We start from the raw sequence: 26,143 nt of genomic DNA on the forward strand, positions 1-26,143 counted from the left end.
ATACCTGACCTGTGTTGGAGGGGTTGCAGTCTTAGAGCTACGCATGCGCACATCTGGTGGTCATGCCCAATCATCCGCCCCTTCTGGTCCACCATACTGTCTCTAATCGAGGAAATTCAAGGTTCACCAGTCGCTAAGGACCCATGGACTGTGTTGTTTCATGACACCAAAATACCCCCGGCACGTTACCACAAGTCTATCACTCCACATTTACTTAACGCCGCTAAGGCCCTAATCCCAAAGTACTGGAAACAGTAAACCTCCCATACACCAATGGTTGAAATCCGTTGATTGTATATACCATCTGGAAGACATGACCTTGGACTTCAGAGGTTTTGCCCCTCTGGCACACAAGATGTGGGCCTATTGGTTGGCATTTACCCACTTATGCTGCATATGGTAGTTGAATCTCCTTGGTTGTGTTAATTAATGTTTTGGGAAACACCATGGGAGCCTCCAGCCCCCCCCCCCCCCGTGTCCCATCTTCTCCTTCTCTCTTTCTCACTTTCCATCTCTCTTCTTCCCCCTCTTTTCTTTCCCCCGCTTTCACTGTTCTTAAGCACCTCCTCTCTTATACCTGGTTGTTACGCAACGTAATTCCTGAATATATGAGTTTCGCATTTACCAGTCTGTATGTTTTACCCTGGTATTACTACATATAATAAAACTGTTCGTGGATTATGACTACAACCCGTTGTAAAAGAGGTATGTCTTTGTTTATGTATTTTTTATATTTTAATAAAATAATAAAAATAATATGGGCTGAAAGTGCACACTCTCAGGTTTAATTTGAAAGTATATACATCCAAATCAGAGAATGGGTTTAGAAATTACAGCACTTAAGAATAGCCACTTCCCCTTTTTCAAGAGACCAAAAGTAATTGGACAATTAAATCAAAAGCTGTTTCATGGCCAGGTGTGGGCTACTCCATAATTTCTTCATCAATTAAGCAGTTAAAAGGTCTGGCCGCTCACTCAATACAAGCACGGCTGATCAATACACGTGCTTGTATTGAGTGAGCGGCCAGCTTCTGCCTGATTTGCATTGGGCGGGGATGGGCCACTATATATTGGAATGCCGTGCCGTCTGTGTCACGCCGCCAATGACGAAGTCGGATGTGATGAAACGCATCGGGCGTGACCAGACGGCGTCTATAGTTACTGTGACAGCGGTGGAGGTGCATCAGGAGGAACTTTTACTGTAGGTTCGAGCCTGGGATTAGCGTCCGAAGGGTGCCCATCTTCCTAGCTGGATTTATGTGCATGTTAATCATCATCTTCAAGTGAGTTCAATGTGTTTAAGTTTTGTGATAATAAAGGAAGTTGTAAACGTTATTGCACTAGTGGAGGCTATTTTATTTCCACATGTACCGGAGTGATACAGCCTTGTTTGGAAACTGAGGTGTGATGCTGCTGTGATCTCTGCAATCTATGCCCTCTAAGCTTATCCACGAGAGTGAGTAAGCATCTCCTTTTGGTGAGTGTTCAATTCAGGCATTTCCCCGGCACGTTGGTGGTGGAGAGTGGGGTGATCCCCCTAATATCACGTTCATCAAATACTCCTTGGATTAAGTGCACATTTATGTATTCAAGCATATGGACTTTTTATGGACTATTTGCGGATGATTTTTTTGGTTTTATTTATTTTAGTCATTCTTTAAGGATTACATGTAGGTTCATGTTCCATATATGCTTATGAACACTCATGTGGTGGTGAGTTGTGTCCCACCATCCCTGCGCTACTGAAATTTGTTTGATTTATTTCATGACTCTATCATTTACCAAATTTCTCTTTTTCATATTTATCTTTTTAAGTAGCAGCATATTATTAGATTACTTTTTACTCCTAAGCGCATAGGGTTACTCGCCATAATTTTGTATCATCAAGAACTATTGTGAGTATCTGTTTATTTGGAATCTATTGCTGTGAACCTACATCATGCATTCAAAGAAGCTGTCCAAGCAAACTAAACAAATCCATCAGAGAGATAGTAGCAACATTAGGAGTGGCAAAATAAACAGTTTGGTACATTTTGAGGAAAGAAGAACTCACTGGTGTGCTCAGTAACATAAAAAGGCCTGGACATCCACTGAAGACAACAGTGGTTGATGATCGCAGCAACCTCTCTGTGGTAAAGAAAACCCCATTCATAACATCGGAGATTTGTCTTCCAACAAGACAATGATTTAAAAGATAAAGCAAAATCTACAATGGAATGGTTCACAAATAAACATATCCAGGTGTTAGAATGGCCAAGTCAAAGTCCAGACCTGAATCTAATCGAGAATCTGTGGAAAGAACTGAAAACTGCTGTTCACAAACGCTCTCCATCCAACCTCACTGAGCTTGAGCTGTTTTGCAAGGAGGAATGGGCAAAAATTTCAGTCTCTCGATGTGCAAAACTGATAGAGACATACCCCAAGCGACTTACAGCTGTAATCCCATCAAAAGGTGGCGCTACAAAGTATTAACTTAAGGGGGCTGAATAATTTTGCACGCCCATTTTTTCAGTTTTTTATTTGTTAAAAAAGTTTGAAATATCCAATAAATTTTGTTCCACTTCATGATTGTGTCCCACTTGTTGTTGATTCTTCACAAAAAATTACAGTTTTATATCTTTTTGTTTGAAGCCTGAAATGTGGCAAAAGGTCACAAAGTTCAAGGGGGCCGAATACTTTCGCAAAGCACTGTAAGTCCCGGTTCATGCATATGCGATGTCAGATATTGCATGTGATTCGCAGCGTACTGCTCTGAAAACCCCATGCGATGTCTGTGTGTTGCGAATTCAGCCATACAGATTGTATGGCTGAATTTGCATCGCATTCGGATCAAAGTCACACAGGACCCTTTTTTTGGTCTGCACTAGAATCAGATTGCAAGGGTGTTCACAGCTATGCGATCTGATTCATGTCCGAAATGACAGTTCGCACTGCGATATGCCAACTGATCTGGGGGTGTCGTTAACTTTGTATTGACACCCCCAGCGATTTGCGTATGGCAGTGTGAACTGCCTGCGAGTTGAGTGCGATGCGGGAACCTGCAGTGGGTTCGCAGGGTTCCCGCATCGCATATGCGTGAACCGGCCCTAAAGCTGAAAGTCTGTGCTTTACATTAATTTGGAATGTTTCCTTTTAATTTTATTCTGGTGGCATATAGAGTCAAAAGTATGAAAACTGTGCCTGTGTCCAAAAATATATGGACCTAACTGTATATCTTTATTGAATACACCTTTGATTGGACTTATCACACTTTTGTTGAATTCATTGTTTGGCACTAGCACCTTATTTGGAGATATTCATATGTTTTTATGCACAGAATTCATGTGTATCAAAAAACACTTTATTTTTTTTTTTGTTTGCACAGCACAAAAGCATAGTTTTAGCAGAGGGTAGCACAGCTTTTTGCTTTTCTTTGTATATCTTATATGAGGCAGCGCACCCCACATAAATAGTAGCAGCAGCAACCCATCAGCTTTTGGTTTCACACCTTTGCGCAGGTAACCTCCCCAATAATTTGGCTCCCCTCCATGCCTTCAGGATGAACATGACAAAGCATAAAGTGTGAGAAAATGTGGTCAGGGGGAAATCAGGGCTCAACGCTATTCCCCTCAAAATGACTTAAGTTGCGAAACAGGTGCCACCAGTAGGTTAAAGGATGTTATTCTTCTATGTGTGGGGTCTGGTGAAGTACTTTGGCCTCGAGCCATGAGGGGGCGCTGAACCCACATAAGTAACAATACAATACACAGCATGCTTTTACCCCATGCTAATATGCTAATACAGCCCCAGTTCTATTTTTTTATTTTTAAAGGCCAGAGTTGAATTTTAGGGCAAACATTATAGTAGTAACTCAAAAGATCTGTCTATTCAAAATACCCTTTAAATTTTCCCTTTAAATTCAAAACTCTGCCATGTTATGAAAGTATAAGCCATTTCAGTTTGAATGCATTAAAATGTAAAAGTATGTATGTTTAGGGCATGTTTTTCTTTAAAAGTGTGCCAAGTAATAAATATTAAAATGTTTCTGTCTGTACCTGCCATGCTCTAATCATTAATTTAACAACTGATATGTATCTATTGATATATTTAACTATTTCTGTGAACTAAATATTGTCCACAACATGGTATTGTTACGGCAGCAGAGGTTTGTTAGAAGTATTGAATGAGGTGTAATTGACATATATAGGTGTGCCTGAATCAGTTTATTAGGGGGACAGCGTGGGGTATTTCCTTTGGCACTGATAAAGCTTGTCCTGGTACCACTGAAACCAACATATGTAATGTTGCATAAGAACAGACTTCTGCTAAGTACATTTCTCATGTTCACAGATTCATATCAGAGGCTTGATTTAAAGGATTGTGTTTAGAAAAATATTTTTTAAATGTTAACATAGAAAGCTTTTGTACATATTTTCTGTTTTTACCTTTAATAATAGACTAATGATGAGCAAATCCAACCGGATTTGATTTGGTTAATCGGATCCTGCTTGAAGCATTGAACCCCAGTGAGCGAATCTTGATACTAAATTCTGGTGGTTTTCAAAGTATCAAAGCCATCATCAAAAAAGGCAACAGGAAATGGCACTGCCATGGGAGACATTAAACAAAGCAAAGATTTAACAAAAAAACACATACTCTAAAGTGGGGAGGGTTTTTTAACGTGACTTTAAGGACGTCCTGGAAAGACACCAATCCTGCTTGCAAGATGCCTTTAAGCTACATATGGTGTTATGGAAGAGTATGATTTTTACAGGCCGTGTCATTGATACCAAATTCTGGCATCACATATTTTTGATGTTTAATTTAATTTTAACTTTTACATTTAGTTTGACATAAATACAGCAGCAGAACCCTAATCTAATTAATTTCATCTTGGAAAAAAAATTTTTTTTTATGTAGTTTTAGCAACGACAAGTTATCAAGTGGAAATAACCCTGAATTGACCATTGGAGGTAGCAGTTACAACAAATCTAAAAGCTATGGGAAAGAGACAAATAAAGGCTAAAGTCCTGGTTCAGTACAAACTGGCCTCTGGCACAACTGTTTAATAGTTTAGTCTGTGAGCCTTTTTTTCTACCATATTGCATTGTCCTAAGGCGGGGATTCTCTAACTACGGCCCTGCAGCTGTTGCGGAACTACACATCCCATGAGGCATTGTAAAACTCTGACATTCACATACATGACTAGGCATGATGGGAATTGTAGTTGCTGAACACTGTAGGGCCGTAGTTTTCAGAATCCCTGTTCTAAGGCATAACTAAACCCACAAAACTTGCATCTGACATCTGTTTCCCAGTTTTATTCCATATTCAGGGTCTTTGGCCATCTTGATTGACTGCGCTGGAATGACATGATTCGAATGCATGCACATGGGTGTTCATTCATGTAAAAGACAATTGGATAGGGGGAAAGTGGGTGGAGTTGCTGGTGGCTAGGACACAGTATGGCATCTTTGTCCTGGGCCCTGGATGACCTTATCCCCAAATATTCCCAAAGTATTGAAAATATAGACTTCAGCTATGTGTTTGGTAGAATTTGGTTAACGTCAAGACAGTACACAGGCACCTAAAAAGGGAGCAAATAGAAAGAGGCAAGGCAGGTTTTATCTTGCAATAAAAAATAGAATATTTTATCTGAGAGACAATACCCACAAATATTGTTCAGTGGCTGGACAGGGCCCAGCTTGGTTAGGCTGCAAAATGAGAGGAAGTGGTGAGGCAGATTTTATCTTGACTTGAATAATAGTTACAAATATTGTACAGTGACTGGAAAGTATGTAAGCAGCTTTATTAGGCTGCAATATAGGATGGAAAGACAAAACAGGTTTTTATCTCAAAATAGAAATTACAGTATATTATTTGAGACACAATAGCCAAAATTATTGTACAGTGGCTTGACCGTATGTAATGAGATTGAAAATGGAGGAGAGACAAGGAAAATGTTATCTTGAAATAAATATTAGCATGTATTATCTGAGGGACAATAGCCATAAATTATATTCTGTGGCAGGACAGTGTGTAAGCAGCTTGGTTAGGCCACAGCATAGGAGAAAGAGATGAGGCATGTTTTGTCTTGCAAACAACAGAGTTTTTTTATCTGAGAGACAAAAGACCCAAATGTTTTTAAATTCGGGAGCACCCAAATAAGCCACAAACCCTGTTTTATCCTGCAGCAAACATTAGAAATTTGGCAGCTGGGGTGCAGCTGTCGAAAACATTGTGTGGCATCTTAAGGGCTCACTTACACTAGCGGTTGGGGCAGTAAACCCCCATAGTTGAGCTGTGCTTTTGCCGCCCCCAAACCGCTACCCCTTAAGCTGCAGTGAGCTGTGATGCTTTTTCAGCAGGAATTATACGACCTTTTGCTTTTGGCAGTCGCTATGGCCCATCGAACATGATCCACTCAAGTGAACAAGGCCGCTCTGAAACCATCCCACAAACGCATGCATTGCACATGGTCGTAGCGAGCTAGTATGCAGTGTAAGGGGTTTACCACTTGCTACTCAAGCCAATCCTGACACTTCTCTCCTATATGTAAAAATTATACTTTTTTTTGCTAGAAAATTACTCCGAACCCCCAAACATTATATATATTTTTTTAGCAGAGCCCTGTAGGGAATAAAATGGTGGTGGTTTTTATGTTACACAATATTTGCACAGGATTTTTTCAAACTGGATTTTCTTGGAAAAAAACATTTTCATGAATAAAAAAAAATAGATTTTTTTTGGATAATGTGAAAGATGATGTTACGCTGAGTAAATAGATACAGCCAAACTTCAGGGTACTTAAAAATCTCTATGGCCTACGCCTTAGACATTTTTACAGGTTACCAGTTTAGAGTTACAGAGGAGGTCTACCATAGCAAGGGGGCACTCGTTCATGCTCAATCCCAAGCCCAGTTCTGAGTGTCTATCAGACACACAGAGTGGGACTTGGCACCGCTTCCTCCTCACTGGCATTGATTAACGGCTGTTGGCTCCTGTTGCTGTATATGAGCCAATCAGTAGCGAAAGACCTGAGAGAGCCTCGGCTCTCATGCACATTGTTGGATCTGGATCAGGCTCAGGTATGTATTTAGAGGGCGCTGCAGGGGAAGAAGGTATGCATGCAGAAGTTTTTTTTTACCTTATTGCATTGAATGCAGTAAGATAAAAAAAAACCTTCTGTCTTTACAACTACTTTAATACCTTCGGGCCTCAGCACATGACTCATGCTAAGGCTAGACCCAGACAGCAGTTCTTCACATAGGCCTCCTTCCAGGGAGAAGCCCCAGGGGAGAAAGAGAGTTCTGGAAAGGTGTTCCAAACATTTATCCTTTCCCACACCATACTCCTTAACAACACCATCAAGGATTGACTGAGTCAGATAATTATAACCTAGGGATTAATCCTTCCCACACTAATTACTGGAACCTTCTTCCAGCAAAAGGCTGAAGCAATCAACCCTCCAGGCATAGGGAAAACCTACGGGAAAACTTACAGAACTCGGAAAAGGTAAATATCAGCTCCGGCTGGTTACGGCCTAGCAGTAATGCATTATAAATTTATTAGGGCAGAGTCACTACATATTTAATAGATAGAATAGTCCATATTACTGTTTTATATTTCACAAAATGTATTGAAATCATTTAAAGATGTGGCACTAGCCTACAACAACAAATTATGATTTAATGCCTAATTAATGTATAGCAATCTGAGCAAAGAGCGATGATTGCATATTGGCTGGATATGGGCTAATAAAAATTGCTTTTCTCCTTACAAAGGTTACTTGTGTATGAGTGCATGTTTTGTTCTTTCTTAACAGAGTTACTGTATATGCAAAGTGCAGTAACTTATACCAGAAATCAGTAATCATCTGTCATGATTCTGAGAGCTGTTTACTAGTGTTGAGCGAACACGGACTGTATTATTCGTGTTCGTACCGAATAATTGGATTTTTTGTACCCGAACACGGACACGGACACTTTACTGTATGTTCGGGTAAAAATCCGTGTTCGGTCGTTTTATTTCCGGGTTTTGCATGCTTTGGCGCTCTTTTCATGGCGGGCTTTCAACAGCCAATCAACAATCGTTTAACTGGTGTGCCTTAAGCCATCCCAGCCATGCCTGCAAATGTCTCAGTAGCTGTGATTGGCCGTCTGAAGCATGTGACCAAGTCTTTATAAGTTCGAGGCAGCCGCAGCGGCGTCATTATGCTGCTTAGATTCAGGGACAGAGCACACATCAACGTGCTGGCTGCTGATTAGGGAAAGATAGGCAGGAAAAAACCATTTGTGTCCGGATAGAATTGAGGGACAGGTCGGAGTGTTTAGGCAGGGCGAGTTGTAGGCATTTTAGGGATAGAGTCTGCTGAATTATAGGGTCAGTGTCTTCTACAAACTACAATCGATATTGCTGTGTGGGGGGTGGGGTGAATCTGCACTCAATCCTGATCTACGATCTCTTCTCAATCCTGTTAGGGACAGAGTCTGCTGAATTTTAGGGAAACTGTGTTCTACAAACTACAATCGATATTGCTGTGTGGTGTGGGATTGGAGATAGGCAGGTGTCAGTGATCCACATCCATTTTTCTGTGTGTGAGCTGCAGTGAACACAATCTTTTTGGGCTGCAGTGAACACAATCTTTTTGGGCTGCAGTGAACACAATCTTTTTGGGCTGCAGTGAACACAATCTTTTTGGGCTGCAGTGAACACAATCTTTTTGGGGTGCAGTGAACAAAATCTTTTTGGGGTGCAGTGAACACAATCCTTTTTGGTGTGCAGTGAACACAATCTTTGTGGGGTGCAGTGAACAAAATCCTTTGTGGGGTGCAGTGAACACAATCTTTTTGGGGTGCAGTGAACAAAATCCTTTTTGGGGTGCAGTGAACAACATCCTTTTTGGGGTGCAGTGAACACAATCTTTTTGGGGTGCAGTGAACAAAATCCTTTGTGGGGTGCAGTGAACACAATCTTTTTGGGGTGGAGTGAACAACATCCTTTTTGGGGTGCAGTGAACAAAATCCTTTTTGGGGTGCAGTGAACAAAATCATTTTTGGGGTGCAGTGAACACAATCTTTTTGGGGTGCAGTGAACACAATCTTTGTGGGGTGCAGTGAACACAATCTTTTTGGGGTGGAGTGAACAACATCCTTTTTGGGGTGCAGTGAACAACATCCTTTTTGGGGTGCAGTGAACACAATCTTTTTGGGGTGCAGTGAACACAATCTTTGTGGGGTACAGTGAACAGAATCTTTGTGGGGTGCAGTGAACACAATCTTTGGGGGGTACAGTGAACACAATCTTTGTGAGGTGCAGTGAACACAATCTTTGTGGGGTGCAGTGAACACAATCATTGTGGGGTGCAGTGAACTCAATCTTTGTGGGGTACAGTGAACACAATCTCATACTTCTGAAGGTTTGAGGGTGCTGCCTGTTCCATACTCCCCCTACTCCTCATCTAGCCTTTTAGGGGTACAAACAATAGTAATTGGGGCCTAGTGTGGTTGTGTACGTGTGATATACATACACTTTTTTGGGATCATATTTTCTATTCCGCTATTTAATCAAAAACCTTTGGGGATCAGTTAAATTGGGGGATAGTCTGTGTTGGTACGTGTGAGAGAGATCCACCTTTCCAAGTTGTTGGGGTTCATCTCATACTTCTGAAGGTTTGAGGGTGCTGCCTGTTCCATACTCCCCCTACTCCTAGCCTTTTAGGGGTACAAACAATAGTAATTGGGGCCTAGTGTGGTTGTGTACGTGTGATATACATACACTTTTTTGGGATCATATTTTCTATTCCGCTATTTAATCAAAAACCTTTGGGGATCAGTTAAATTGGGGGATAGTCTGTGTTGGTACGTGTGAGAGAGATCCACCTTTCCAAGTTGTTGGGGTTCATCTCATACTTCTGAAGGTTTGAGGGTGCTGCCTGTTCCATACTCCCCCTACTCCTAGCCTTTTAGGGGTACAAACAATAGTAATTGGGGCCTAGTGTGGTTGTGTACGTGTGATATACATACACTTTTTTGGGATCATATTTTCTATTCCGCTATTTAATCAAAAACCTTTGGGGATCAGTTAAATTGGGGGATAGTCTGTGTTGGTACGTGTGAGAGAGATCCACCTTTCCAAGTTGTTGGGGTTCATCTCATACTTCTGAAGGTTTGAGGGTGCTGCCTGTTCCATACTCCCCCTACTCCTAGCCTTTTAGGGGTACAAACAATAGTAATTGGGGCCTAGTGTGGTTGTGTACGTGTGATATACATACACTTTTTTGGGATCATATTTTCTATTCCGCTATTTAATCAAAAACCTTTGGGGATCAGTTAAATTGGGGGATAGTCTGTGTTGGTACGTGTGAGAGAGATCCACCTTTCCAAGTTGTTGGGGTTCATCTCATACTTCTGAAGGTTTGAGGGTGCTGCCTGTTCCATACTCCCCCTACTCCTAGCCTTTTAGGGGTACAAACAATAGTAATTGGGGCCTAGTGTGGTTGTGTACGTGTGATATACATACACTTTTTTGGGATCATATTTTCTATTCCGCTATTTAATCAAAAACCTTTGGGGATCAGTTAAATTGGGGGATAGTCTGTGTTGGTACGTGTGAGAGAGATCCACCTTTCCAAGTTGTTGGGGTTCATCTCATACTTCTGAAGGTTTGAGGGTGCTGCCTGTTCCATACTCCCCCTACTCCTAGCCTTTTAGGGGTACAAACAATAGTAATTGGGGCCTAGTGTGGTTGTGTACGTGTGATATACATACACTTTTTTGGGATCATATTTTCTATTCCGCTATTTAATCAAAAACCTTTGGGGATCAGTTAAATTGGGGGATAGTCTGTGTTGGTACGTGTGAGAGAGATCCACCTTTCCAAGTTGTTGGGGTTCATCTCATACTTCTGAAGGTTTGAGGGTGCTGCCTGTTCCATACTCCCCCTACTCCTAGCCTTTTAGGGGTACAAACAATAGTAATTGGGGCCTAGTGTGGTTGTGTACGTGTGATATACATACACTTTTTTGGGATCATATTTTCTATTCCGCTATTTAATCAAAAACCTTTGGGGATCAGTTAAATTGGGGGATAGTCTGTGTTGGTACGTGTGAGAGAGATCCACCTTTCCAAGTTGTTGGGGTTCATCTCATACTTCTGAAGGTTTGAGGGTGCTGCCTGTTCCATACTCCCCCTACTCCTAGCCTTTTAGGGGTACAAACAATAGTAATTGGGGCCTAGTGTGGTTGTGTACGTGTGATATACATACACTTTTTTGGGATCATATTTTCTATTCCGCTATTTAATCAAAAACCTTTGGGGATCAGTTAAATTGGGGGATAGTCTGTGTTGGTACGTGTGAGAGAGATCCACCTTTCCAAGTTGTTGGGGTTCATCTCATACTTCTGAAGGTTTGAGGGTGCTGCCTGTTCCATACTCCCCCTACTCCTAGCCTTTTAGGGGTACAAACAATAGTAATTGGGGCCTAGTGTGGTTGTGTACGTGTGATATACATACACTTTTTTGGGATCATATTTTCTATTCCGCTATTTAATCAAAAACCTTTGGGGATCAGTTAAATTGGGGGATAGTCTGTGTTGGTACGTGTGAGAGAGATCCACCTTTCCAAGTTGTTGGGGTTCATCTCATACTTCTGAAGGTTTGAGGGTGCTGCCTGTTCCATACTCCCCCTACTCCTAGCCTTTTAGGGGTACAAACAATAGTAATTGGGGCCTAGTGTGGTTGTGTACGTGTGATATACATACACTTTTTTGGGATCATATTTTCTATTCCGCTATTTAATCAAAAACCTTTGGGGATCAGTTAAATTGGGGGATAGTCTGTGTTGGTACGTGTGAGAGAGATCCACCTTTCCAAGTTGTTGGGGTTCATCTCATACTTCTGAAGGTTTGAGGGTGCTGCCTGTTCCATACTCCCCCTACTCCTAGCCTTTTAGGGGTACAAACAATAGTAATTGGGGCCTAGTGTGGTTGTGTACGTGTGATATACATACACTTTTTTGGGATCATATTTTCTATTCCGCTATTTAATCAAAAACCTTTGGGGATCAGTTAAATTGGGGGATAGTCTGTGTTGGTACGTGTGAGAGAGATCCACCTTTCCAAGTTGTTGGGGTTCATCTCATACTTCTGAAGGTTTGAGGGTGCTGCCTGTTCCATACTCCCCCTACTCCTAGCCTTTTAGGGGTACAAACAATAGTAATTGGGGCCTAGTGTGGTTGTGTACGTGTGATATACATACACTTTTTTGGGATCATATTTTCTATTCTGCTATTTAATCAAAAACCTTTGGGGATCAGTTAAATTGGGGGATAGTCTGTGTTGGTACGTGTGAGAGAGATCCACCTTTCCAAGTTGTTGGGGTTCATCTCATACTTCTGAAGGTTTGAGGGTGCTGCCTGTTCCATACTCCCCCTACTCCTCATCTAGCCTTTTAGGGGTACAAACAATAGTAATTGGGGCCCAGTGTGGTTGTGTACGTGTGATATACATACACTTTTTTGGGATCATATTTTCTATTCCGCTATTTAATCAAAAACCTTTGGGGATCAGTTAAATTGGGGGATAGTCTGTGTTGGTACGTGTGAGAGAGATCCACCTTTCCAAGTTGTTGGGGTTCATCTCATACTTCTGAAGGTTTGAGGGTGCTGCCTGTTCCATACCCCCCCTACTCCTCATCTAGCCTTTTAGGGGTACAAACAATAGTAATTGGGGCCTAGTGTGGTTGTGTACGTGCGAGATACATACACTTTTTTTGATCATATTTCCTATTCCGCTATTCAATAAAAACCTTTGAGGATCAATTGAATTGCGGGATAGTCTGTGTCGGTACGTGTGAGAGAGATCCACCTTTCCAAGTTGTTGGGGTTCATCTCATACTTCTGAAGGTTTGAGGGTGCTGCCTGTTCCATACTCCCCCTACTCCTCATCTAGCCTTTTAGGGGTACAAACAATAGTAATTGGGGCCTAGTGTGGTTGTGTACGTGTGATATACATACACTTTTTTTGGATCATATTTTCTATTCCGCTATTTAATCAAAAACCTTTGGGGATCAGTTAAATTGGGGGATAGTCTGTGTTGGTACGTGTGAGAGAGATCCACCTTTCCAAGTTGTTGGGGTTCATCTCATACTTCTGAAGGTTTGAGGGTGCTGCCTGTTCCATACTCCCCCTACTCCTCATCTAGCCTTTTAGGGGTACAAACAATAGTAATTGGGGCCCAGTGTGGTTGTGTACGTGTGATATACATACACTTTTTTGGGATCATATTTTCTATTCCGCTATTTAATCAAAAACCTTTGGGGATCAGTTAAATTGGGGGATAGTCTGTGTCGGTACGTGTGAGAGAGATCCACCTTTCCAAGTTGTTGGGGTTCATCTCATACTTCTGAAGGTTTGAGGGTGCTGCCTGTTCCATACCCCCCCTACTCCTCATCTAGCCTTTTAGGGGTACAAACAATAGTAATTGGGGCCTAGTGTGGTTGTGTACGTGCGAGATACATACACTTTTTTTGATCATATTTCCTATTCCGCTATTCAATAAAAACCTTTGAGGATCAATTGAATTGCGGGATAGTCTGTGTCGGTACGTGTGAGAGAGATCCACCTTTCCAAGTTGTTGGGGTTCATCTCATACTTCTGAAGGTTTGAGGGTGCTGCCTGTTCCATACTCCCCCTACTCCTCATCTAGCCTTTTAGGGGTACAAACAATAGTAATTGGGGCCCAGTGTGGTTGTGTACGTGTGATATACATACACTTTTTTTGGATCATATTTTCTATTCCGCTATTTAATTTAACTGGGCCTCCATGCGAGACCTGTGTGCCTTGTTGCGCTGTTTTGAGTACTCCACCAACATGGCCAGTGGCAATGACGCCGTTCTCAGCTTAACTATCCCACTTCTATGCCTCCTTGAAAAAACAATTCGGGCGATGATGGAAGAGGATGTGGCACAGGATGAGGAGGAGGAGGAGGATGAAGAGGTAACATTTCCAAGGCTTTCAGGGCAGTCATTCGCAAGGGGCTCCGAGGGTGGGTTCCTGCACACGCAAACGCCAGGGACGCAATTGTCCAGCAGGGGCACAGTTCTGGAGGATGAGGAGGATGAGGAGGAGGAGGAGCTGGAGGAGGAGATGGAACCATGTTCACAGCAGGGTGGCACCCAGGCCAGCTCATGGCCATCACTGGTGCGTGGCTGGGGGGATACAGAGGACACGGACGATACACCTCCCACAGAGGACAGCCTTTCGTTGCCTCTGGGCAGCCTGGCACACATGAGCGATTACATGCTGCAGTGTCTCCACAACGACCGCCGAGTTGCCCACATTCTAACTTGTGCTGATTACTGGGTGGCCACGCTGCTGGATCCCCGTTACAAGGACAACGTACCGTCCTTAATTCACTCACTGGAGCGCGATCGCAAGATGCGCGAGTACAAGCGCACGCTGGTAGACGCCATGCTGCTGGCATTCCCATCTGACAGCGGGGCCACAGTGGAAGCACAAGGCAGAGGAGGAGGAGGAGGAGGTCGCCAACGCAACCAGGGCACCGCCAGCACCTCAGAAGGCAGGGTTAGCATGGCCGAAATGTGGAAAAGCTTTGTCAGCACGCCACAACAAACAGCAGCACCAGCAGCTCAGATGGAACGTCTTAGCAGGAGGCAGCATTTTACCAACATGGTGGAGCAGTATGTGTGCACACGCCTACATGTAGTGAATGACGGGTCTGCCCCCTTCAACTTCTGGGTCTCCAAATTGGGCACATGGCTTGAGCTTGCCCTTTACGCCTTGGAGGTGCTGGCGTGCCCTGCAGCCAGTGTATTATCTGAACGGGTATTTAGCACGGCTGGGGGCGTTATAACAGACAAGCGCAGCCGCCTGTCCAGAGACAATGTGGACAAGCTCACGTTCATTAAAATGAACCAGGCATGGATCCCACGGGACTTTTCCGTACCTTATGCAGAATAGCAATGGATACCGACCTTACCCACCCATTGTTCCATTTTTGCTCTTTCTCACTCTTTTGGGGTGTACCCTCATTTAAAATTTTTGAAAAGAAGCAGTGTTGGCTACCTCGTCCTCCTCCTCAGGGCCAGATTAATGTAGGGGCTATTGGAGCTGCAGCTCCAGGCCCCTACCTTTTATATAGGCCCCGGGTTGGCCATATTCACTGTTACCGCTCTTCTGTCACTTGTAAACACAGAAGTCTGGCTTCTATGCTCGCTTCCCCAGGCAGCACCCTCAGAACCTCCCCACACAGCGTGAAGGCCGGACAAGGAGGGACAGTTGGCGATGCATGGATGTGTTTATGGGCTTCAGAGACAGCATCCCATGTTGAATTAGGCATGCATGGCTGCACCCTTCCTCCTCTGGGTGCATGGCAAGGCACGGCCCTTAAGGCCCTTCAAAATCCTCAGCACCAAGCCCATGATGCTGTTAATCCGGCCCTGGTCCTCCTCCACCGCCGCTTCCACCTACACCGCCCATAGGTGTGCGCAGCCTATTGCATTAAGGTGTGCACCCCAAAGTTGAAATACACATGCATGTGTTTGCCAGCAGGGAGAGTAATGTATCGGGGCCATGTACCTGTAGGCAAGGAGAAATAGAGCAGAGCAGGTCCCAGGGAGATCTTTCCCATCTCCTCACTGGCAATGCTATGTGCCCTAGGTGATTAGGGTGTGCCCAGGCACACCCAGCACACCCTGTGCGCACGCCTATGTCACCGCCACATCCACCACCACCTCAACCTCCCTCCTACTCCATATGGGCCTCGTCCTTCAGAGATGAAGAAGAACATTGTTTTATTTTTCTGTTTTTTTTTTGTTGTTTTAAGTTATTTCCCTATCCACATTTGTTTGCAGAGCACTTGCCATGCTCTTAATTACGTTTTGCTGCCATTTGCAGCACTCTAGCCCTTTCCTTTGGTGTTTTAGAGCCATTTTAGTGCCTTAAAGTTCGGGTCCCCATTGACTTCAATGGGGTTCGGTGTCCGGGAAAAGTTCGGTAAAAGTCCGGGACACGGACCCGGACTTTTTTTTAAAGTTCGGCCGAACCCGTCGAACACGGACATCTAGGTGTTCGCTCAACCCTACTGTTTACTAATGAATATAAATATCTGATCGGTTGGTTGTTATAGATTGCCTGATTTTTTTACAACATGGTACATAGCTTTTGGTAATATTATAGGGACCATTTCCAGTAACACACCGTAAAATTTGTCATTTAAGCCTCATGCACACTGGATGTTTTTACAGCGGTTGTTTTTGGCGTCAGATGTTTTTTTCTGCAGCCAGTAAACTCCCCAGCATGCACACATAGGCTGTTATCAGAAGTTTTTGGCAGGGATGTTTTCTGGCTGTAAAAAAAACCCGAAACTAGTGGCTTTTAAGAGGCATTTTTCAGCTGTAAAAACGCTCTAACTCTGATAAAAGTTTAAAAACGCTCAAAAATCACCAAAAAACTCTAAACTGCGTTTATCAACATTTTTGAGCCATAAGCTTCTGTGGGGATATAGCTTTGCTAAAAAAAAGCTATAAAAAAATGCTATAGCTGAAAAAAGCTAAAAAACGCTGAAAAACGCTACTGCAAAAAAGCTGAAAAACTCCTTCTACAGCTACAGCTTTCTACTGACGTTTTGATAACTTCCAGTGTGCATGAGGCGTTACTGTGCATTACTGCAGTGTGCAATACCTTGTTACACAGAGTACGGTGCCATTTCATTTGAATGGCTCCCTAAGGCACCTGGGCAGCACAGTTCACTTTCATTTTAGACCACCTTAATTCAAGTATGTAAACCATCTGTGTGTTGTGGTGCGCTGAGTTAAAAAATAGCGCATTTCTTTTTTTCAATGCCTTAAAGCGGAACTATACTTACCGTGGGTCCAGTGATGTGGCATCCCTGAGCTCCCCGCCCAGCCACTGACATCTTCTGGCGTCCGGCTTCTGGGTTTAATTCACCAGCTGCTTTCATTGGCCGGGCAGGAGGACGTCACGTGGGCGGGAGTTCAGTCAGATTCGGCATTGCCGAATTTGTACAGTAACCTGGGTGCGCGCGGTTCACTGTACAAGTTTGGACAGGCAGGTAAGTAACAAAGCACTCTCTTCTGCATTAAAATTTCTGCCTGTTCGCCCATTTTTTATTTTGCCCTTAAGTTCCACTTTAAGGTGTGCTGCCAGCCCATTCAAATAAATGGGTTGCCCTAACACAGCAAGCCTTTACATGTGTAAAGCATTGTGTTAACACAATAGTGTGAGTTGGGGCCTTACTGAGAAAAGTTCAGTATCTTCTCTGTGGTTGTGGCTGCTGGAGAAGGGGATACAGTCATGCTCTCTTAGCTCATCTTGCAGAGGATTCGCTCGATTTGCAGTAACTTGGAGGGCACTGACCTTAGAAGAGATCCTCTGAAGCTGAAACACATTTAGAGCTGGAAGATTTGATGGACTCCATATGATCTCATTACACAAGGAAGTTATTAAGATGTCTTGTTTTAAGATTTCTCTATTCCTTTCTTCTGCTATTTCCTCCCTTTACAAAATGCAGGACCTGATCCAAAAGTCTTGTAAGGAAAAAGAATGAAAAAGTCTTTGTTTTTATGATTCTGAACTACATTACACCAAAGAACTCCACACAAAAGAGATTATTATTATTTTTTTTTAATGTAATCCAAACACTAATATCTCAAATACTGTAGACTTTTTCTGAACTACATTACACAAAAAACTCCACACAAATAAAATAGACACAATAACATGATCTGTATGGTGGCATTATTATGGCGGTGGTGATACATGAAGCCCATGTACAATATAGGATACTTGAATACACATACAGTACAGTGGGGAAAATAATTATTTTATGCCCTGCAGGTTTTGTAAGTTTGCCCACTTACAAAGAAATGAAGGGTCTATAAGAGTGGTATTGAATTAAAATTCACTGAGGTCTGGTAAAATTTTCTTCTAGCAGAGGTCCGAATATTGTGTCAGTACCATTGCGCATTTTTACGTGCACCAAACGGCATGTTGCAGCAGCACCATGCAGCTTAGGGTGGCGCAATTTAAAAAAAAAAAGATCCCTCACATTACAGTCCTCAGCTCCCTCCACATTCCAGTCCTCAGTCCCCCCCTCCACATTCCAGTCCTCAGTCCCCCCTCCACATTCCAGCCCTCAGCACCCCCCACATTCCAGTCCTCAGCTCCCCCCACATTCCAGTCCTCAGCTCTCCCCCCTCCCACATTCCAGTCCTCAGCTCCCCCCACATCCCAGTCCTCAGCTCCCCACATTCCAGTCCTCAGCCACCCCCCCCACATTCCAGTCCTCAGCTCCCCCCACATCCCAGTCCTCAGCTTCCCCGCATTCCAGTCCTCAGCACCCCCCCACTTTAATGTCCTCAGCTCCCCCACATTCCAGTCCTCAGGTCCCCCCACATTCCAGTCCTCAGCTCCCCCAACATTCCAGTCCTCAGCTCCCCCCACATTCCAGTCCTCAGCTCCCCCACTTTAATGTCCTCAGTTCCCCCACATTCCAGTCCTCAGGTCCCCCCACATTCCAGTCCTCAGCTCCCCCAACATTCCAGTCCTCAGCTCCCCCCACATTCCAGTCGTCAGTTCCCCCCACTTTAATGTCCTCAGCTCCCCCGCATTCCAGTCCTCAGCTCCCACCCCTTCAATGTCCTAAGCTCCCCCACATTCCAGTCCTCAGGCCCCCCATTCCCCTTCTCAGCTACCCCCACATTTAAGTCCTCAGCTCCCCCACATTCCAGTCCTCAGCTCCCCCCATCCCAGTCCTCAGCTCCCCCACATTTCAGTCCCCAGCTCCCCCACATTCTAGTCCTCAGCTCCCCCCACATTCCAGTCCTCAGCTGCAATACCATTCCTGTCTTTAGTTCCCCCCACATCCTAGTCCTCAGCTCCCCCACATTCCAGTCCTTAGCTCCCCCCCCCCACATCCCAGTCCTCAGCTCCCCCCACATCACAGTCCTCAGCTCCCCCACATTCTAGTCGTCAGCTCCCCCCACTTTAATGTCCTCAGCTCCCCCGCATTCCAGTCCTCAGCTCCCACCCCTTCAATATCCTAAGCTCCCCCACATTCCAGTCCTCAGGCCCCCCCATTCCCGTTCTCAGCTACCCCCACATTTAAGTCCTCAGCTCCCCCACATTCCAGTCCTCAGCTCCCCCCATCCCAGTCCTCAGCTCCCCCACATTTCAGTCACCCCAGCTCCCCCACATTCTAGTCCTCAGCTCTCCCCACATTCCAGTCCTCAGCTGCAATACCATTCCAGTCCTTAGCTCCCCCCACATCCTAGTCCTCAGCTCCCCCACATTCCAGTCCTTAGCTCCCCCCACATCCCAGTCCTCAGCTCCCCCCACATCCCAGTCCTCAGCTCCCCCATATTCTAGTCCTCAGCTCCTCCACATTCCAGTCCTCAGCTTCCCCCACATTCCAGTCCTCAACTCCCCCCACATTCCAGTTCTCAACTCCCCCACATTCCAGTCCTCAACTCCCCCCACTTTGATGTCCTCAGCCCCCCCCCATTACTGCAATCCTTGGCATCCCCCCCCCCTCGGCATCCTCAGCTCTGTTTAACTTCAACCCCCTCACTGTTCTACCTTACACAGACAGATCGAAGGGAGACATGCTGTGCTGTGTGGATGGAGGCAGATGTTGCAAGATAGTGATTGGCTGCTAGGACCGCCCTTCATCCCTGCAGCCAATCACCTGCTTGTTAACCTCGGGCAGCTCTGCCCTCCATCCAGAACTGTGTCGCCTCCTGCTGTCGGCTCTGTGAGGATTACAGAGTGACAGCATGAGGAAAAAAAGGCTCCTAAATAGCGGGACTGTGGCGGTCTGATTGGGAGAGTGACACGGTCTGCATTTGGCCCATGGTGCGCCATTCAGTGATGACTGGTCTAGAATTTTTATCATAGGTGTATTTTAAATGATAGAGACAGGATATGAACCAAAAATCCAGAAAAAAAAAACAAATGATACAAATGTTATTGTCATGGATTTGCAATAGTGTTTGGCAGCTTACCTGTTCTTTCATGTCTATATTAGAGGTTAGACTTCACTTCTGGTTCCTTTTTATCACCTTTCCTTCCTGTTCCTGCCCCACATCAGATCATCACAGGAAATCTATATTAACCAGTGCACTGCAGGTCTGCTTTGCTGTTCAACAGTGTTTGTTTCCTGTTTGCCGTGTGCTTGATCTACCTTTCTGTGTACTGACTTTAGCTTGTCTCTGACTATTCCTGTTTGCCTGTTACCCTGACCTTTGGCCTGTCCCTTGGTTACCCTCGTCTGCCTGTTACCCCGACCTTGGCTTACCTATCACCATTCTGTGTGTCCTGAGTGGCTGCTTCCTTTCTCTCCCTATGGAGCGTGACCCGGGGGACCCCAGGGGCCGGGACCTGGGCCCAGCTGCAGCCAAGGCCATCCTCACCACTAGAGGCTCTGGTGAACACCTGCTGGCTCTTAGACTCCGTGCCCTGAGGAATCTTGGGCTCACGTTCCGGTCCATCTGCAGCAGTCTGCTATAAGGCTCACTACCTTGCGCTGCACCCCTGCCTCCAACAGGGTGCAGTCGTCACCTGGCCACAGGTGACCTGATAGTTATAAATTGAGTTGCAGTTTAGTGAGTAAAATAAGTAATTGATCCCCAAGCAAAACATGACTTAGTACTTAGTGGAGAAACCCTTGTTGGCAAGCACAGAGGAAGACGTTTTTTGTAGTTGATTACCAGGATTTTGGTCCACTCTTCTTTACAGATCTTTCTAAAACCTAAGGCTTTTTGGCTGTCTTTTGGCAACTCTAAGTTTCAGCTCCCTCTATAAATACATTTTCTATAAGATTAAGGTCTTGAGACTGACTAGGCCACTCCATGACTTTATTGTACTTCTTCTTGAACCACTCCTTTGTTGCCTTTGCGATATGTTTTAGGTACTAAAATGGAAAAAAAAAACACTCATGCCAAACAAATAACGTGTCAAAATGCCCCAAAAACCCTGAATAAGGGGGGAATTGCTGCTGCTTCAAGACCCATTGGGTAGTAGACCATGTAAATGTTAAATCGCAGACTGCAATTTAAGCAATGCAAATTCCTCAAAATTCACGAGGAAAAAAATTCATCTGCATCCACCACATGAATAGAATCCATGGTGGCCTAGACCATTCTATTCATGTGATGATAGATGATAGCTTGGTTGGTACTGGTGTTTAAAATGAGATGTTGAAATTCCCAACTACTTCCAATTAACACATTACCTTATTTTCTTGCGGTGGGAGTAAAGCTTATTTTCAGCCCAGTGTATCACTGAAAAATGCTTGGTCTTTGTTCACTTCTTCCAAGATATCATCCTTGTGAGTGAAAAAACTGCAAAATAAGAGAAGTTACCATTGAATAATAGGAACTGTTTCTAATGGCTCAGACACTAGGAAAACTGACCACATGTGTCCTGTTTTGTTTTATTTTGTTCTACATTGGAATTTTAGGCTGGCAAATCATGTGGTAATGTTCTAGCAATTTCAACCAGCTTGTGTTTGCATAAATTATGGAATGAATCAATCCCTGCCATACAGACACAATTATCAATAAATAAACTGTGGGTGGTAGGTTGCCTTGTTGATTGCGTTTGCCATCATAAGCTAGCTGCAAATGGTTTCAGTTGCTAAAAAATTACCTTGTATATGAGTACCTTCTTGGCACTGAAAGCATTATTAAATAAAAGCACACAAGGCTGTAGATATGGATTGGTCTGCCCCCCAGTCTGGCTTTGTCTGTCAGCTCCAGATCCCTAAGACCTGGTGAATACCCAGGGAACCCAGTTACAACTTTCATTCTTATACATAAAACCAGAAGGAAAGGATAGTGCAATTGGTCAAAGCTGTGGACCTGATTATCATTTTTTTTTGTTTTGTTATATAAAAATACAGAAAGGGAATCCCACATCCAAGTTCTGAAATCACATTTAGAACATAGTTTAGGACACAGTAGCGAATCTCTTTTCTGCAACCAATGGTTGCAGGAAAGGAATATGCTGGATTCCCCGCTATTAACACAGACAGTGTTGATGTGAGGTTCCCTCCTGGTGGGCCATTGTTTTTTTTCTGGCAGGGGGAGGGGAGTGGGCGGTGGAAGCAGTGGCGTAGCGTGGGTTGTCAGCACCCGGGGCAAGGCAAGTAATTTGCGCCCCCTAACCCGCAGGATTTTAGCACTCAAGTCTCTTCCACTAGATTAGGTAAATAAACCCTTACCCCCTAAGCAAATGTATGATTTGTTATGAAATTACTGATGTAATTAAAGTAAAATGCATCTAAATACAAGTTTGAATGACCAGCGTGCCCCCTTTCAATGCAGAGAGACCAGCGTGCCCCCTTTCAATGCAGAATGACCAGCGTGCCCCCTTTCAATGCAGAGAGACCAGTGTGCCCCCTTTCAATGCAGAATGACCAGCGTGCCCCCTTTCAATGCAGAAGGACCAGCATGCCCCCTTTCAATGCAGAAGGATCAGCATGCCCCCTTTCAATGCAGAGAGACCAGTGTGCCCCCTTTCAATGCAGAATGACCAGTGTGCCCCCTTTCAATGCAGAATGACCAGCGTGCCCCCTTTCAATGCAGAAAAACCAGCGTGCCCCCCTTCAATGCAGAGAGACTTACCTGCAGCGGCGGCTTTTCCTCAGTTCCCCGCGTCTCCGAGTCCTCCCGCCTACTCCTCGGCCAATGGCATGCGATCGCCTTTCGGCCAATCAGGAAGCAGGTCTCGGACCCGCTTCCTGATTGGCCAGGAGGAGGATCCGTGTGACAATAGCGAATTTTCATTCGCTATTGTCACACAATGGGTGGGCCCGGGGCGCATTGCTCTGCGCCCCGGGTCCACCCTTTTTTGAAGCCTATTAGAGCCTCTGGCTCTAATCAGGTGATTAGAAAAAAAAAAAAAACACTCTGTGACAGCGCCAGGCTGCTGACTCACTCGCTGCTAAAATGACTGAGCAGTGAAGAGAGGCGGTATAGGCGGGGCTTGGCTTGCAACGCCACCCCACCCTACACCAATGGACAGGTGAGGCACAGTCCAGCCCCGCCCCGACCCGCAATTTTCAGCCATAGGGCGGCTGCGCTGGACATCTCCCAGCCTAAAGATGGAGGCAGCCGCAGACAGTGTGTGAACTGTGTATGTCAGAGTCAGACAGACAAGAGTGACACTGCGGATGCGCCCCCCCCAGATGTTGCGCCCGGTGCGGCCCGCCCCCCCTGCACCCCCCACGCTACGCCACTGGGTGGAAGCCATTCCCGTTGAGAAAAGACAGTGATTATCACTACTAGGGATGATCAAACTTTTGAAAAATTTGGTTCGACCAGAACACCCAAATTTACCAAAAGTTCGGTTCAGGTTCCAGAACCCTATTGAAATCAATGGGACCGAACTTCTGGAATCGAAAAACACAATTTTGAAGCCCTACCACCCAATAAAGGCCCCTAAAAAGTGCCTAGGGTTCTGGGTCATGCCCCAGGGACTATGAATCAGGCAAAAAAAAAAGTTCTTAAAAATTTTCATTTTTGATAGCGAGCCAATTATTTAAAAAATTATTAAAAAAAAAAGAGATTTCTTTGGATTTAGTGTCTGGGGGGTCTAAAAAGTGTACCTGTGAAGTTTCAGCTCTGTAGCATGTCCAGAACCAGAAAAAAAAAACAGATTATTTTTCTTCGAATTTCAGTAGCGCAGGGATGGTGTTACCCTCCTTTCACACCTGGGCGTTTTTGTTTCAGGTGTTTTTCAGGCGTTTTTTTTAACTTCCCTATAGGGGTATATATATATATATATATATATATATATATATATATATATGTGTGTGTGTGTATATATATATACATATACATATATATACACACACATATATATATATATATGTATATTTGTATACCCCTAACCCAGAATCTGCATAGTGGGGTCATCCTGACAGTCACCCTGACATGGCAGAGTCAGTTCACCCTAAACTACACTACGGTCACCCTGACATGGCAGAGTCAGTTCACCCTAAACTACAATACGGTCACCCTGACATGGCAGAGTTCGGTCACCCTGACATGGCAGAGTCAGTTCACCCTAAACTACACTACGGTCACCCTGACATGGCAGAGTCAGGTCACATAAAATACACTACGGTCACCCTGACACTTAAAGCTATCCCTACAAAAACTAGATTTTTGAATCTAACTATAGTGGTATATAGTACCCTAACTACACTGCATATCCCTTTCCTCACACTAATAATTGCAAAATGACACTGGAGCTTTACAAGCAGCAGGAGAAACACAAATGCTTCCAATCTCTTCCACAGCCTCTGTTTTACAGTGCTAGAGGTTTGGCGGGGCTATGTTATATACTGGGGGGGGGGCGTATTCACTCCTGATTGGCCTCTGGACCCCATATTCACTCCAATCACATTCCTAGCAGACTCCTGCCCCCTCAATTGGCTTTTACTGATGTTTCTGGGCCAATCACGGGCTTTTAAAGCCCAGTTCCTGTCCCATTGCATTTTGGGCGGAACTGGTGGCCGAATTCCGAACTTTTACCGCAAAAAGTTTGGAATTCGGCCGAATTTCGAACATCCAATGTTCGGGTCGAACTGATGGTCGACCCGAACCGTTTGATCATCCCTAATCTCTAGTGGCTATAGCAGCCACTAGCGATAATCACAAGAGAATCCGGCAGGCTGGATGTACCCAAGTTGATCGGCTGATCAACCTGGCACATTCAGCCTGCCCATTAAAGGTTTGAATCTCAGCCGTTCCTGCTGAACTAAGTATAGTAGAATAAAAAAATGACCAGATTATCACAGGAGGGCAGTTCCTAGACCCCGAGAGTTAAGGGAGATGACCTACCTGTTAAAAACAAAAAGATATGAACACAGTAGTTGGTCTAGCATTCCAGTCAGGATTTACAGTACATTCTAAATTAACCAGCATGCTAGTAAGGGTAGTAACCTACATGGGTTACATCTCAGAATATCTGTAGTACATTTGTTACCTAAAGATTGTATGTTGAGGCAAAGAAGTGAAAAGCAAAAAAAAAACAGAAACAGAGAAATTAGATGGAAGAAAGAAGAGATAAAGGGAAGGTGAGGAAAAGAGAGGGGAGGTACCAGTAGAGCTTCCGGAACATAATTCTACATTTAAATTAAATGGAAACTACACTGCTCAAAAAAATGAAAGGAACACTTTTTAAGCAGAGTATAGCATCAAGTGAATTAAACTCCTGGGATATTGATCTGGTCAGTAGCAGAGGGGGTTGTTAATCAGTTTCCACAGAGGAGGGCGGAGAAACGGAGGTGCAGGCATCATAGCAGAGTAGATGGGTGACAGTTAGGAGGGGTAGAAGGGAAAAGGGCAAGGAGGCTGATCCTGGGCTGGAGCACCCCAATAAATACGCCCCGTTGCGTGATGTTGGGGAAACCAGTCAGGGACCAGCATTGCTGGAGCAGAGAGACGCCCCTAGCTGCCAGGGGAAGAACTCCTCCAGTGAGGCCGGGAGAAAGGGAAAGGAAAGACAAGTGCTGGTGGTAGGGGACTCAATCATTAGAAGGACAGACAGTGCAATCTGTCACAAAGACCGCGAGCGCCCGGTAAACAACAGACTGTTCGGCGCTCGCGGTCTTTGGGGAGGGTACAGATGTAGAATTAGCCAGCGGGGAACAAGATTCAGAGGGCACAAAGGGGGACATTAGTGGTAGGGTGTTTAGAGTATCTAAATCCAAGGTGGGTATGGGGAAAAATCAAAAGAGCAGCCTAAAAACAACATCAAACGAGGATATAGTATGCAACCAGTCAAAATTAGGAGGTTTGTATACCAATGCCAGAAGCCTGGTCAACAAGATGGGAGAGCTGGGGCTGCTGATGTTTGAGGAGGACTTCGATTTTGTGGGGATAACAGAGACTTGGTTCGACAGCTCTCATGATTGGATGGCAACCATTCAGGGGTATTCCCTTTATCACAGGGATAGAGAAGGTAAAAAAGGGGGAGGGGTATGTCTGTATATTAAGAACAGTGTACAGGTAAATATGAGGGATGATATTATTAATGGAGCTATGGACGAGGCAGAATCCCTATGGGTAGAACTTAAAAGGGAAGGCACTATAGGGAAGGTAATATTGGGCGTA

The sequence above is a fragment of the Pelophylax lessonae genome (assembly GCF_965119305.1).
Source record: "Pelophylax lessonae genome assembly, chromosome: 12".
NCBI lineage: Eukaryota > Metazoa > Chordata > Amphibia > Anura > Ranidae > Pelophylax > Pelophylax lessonae.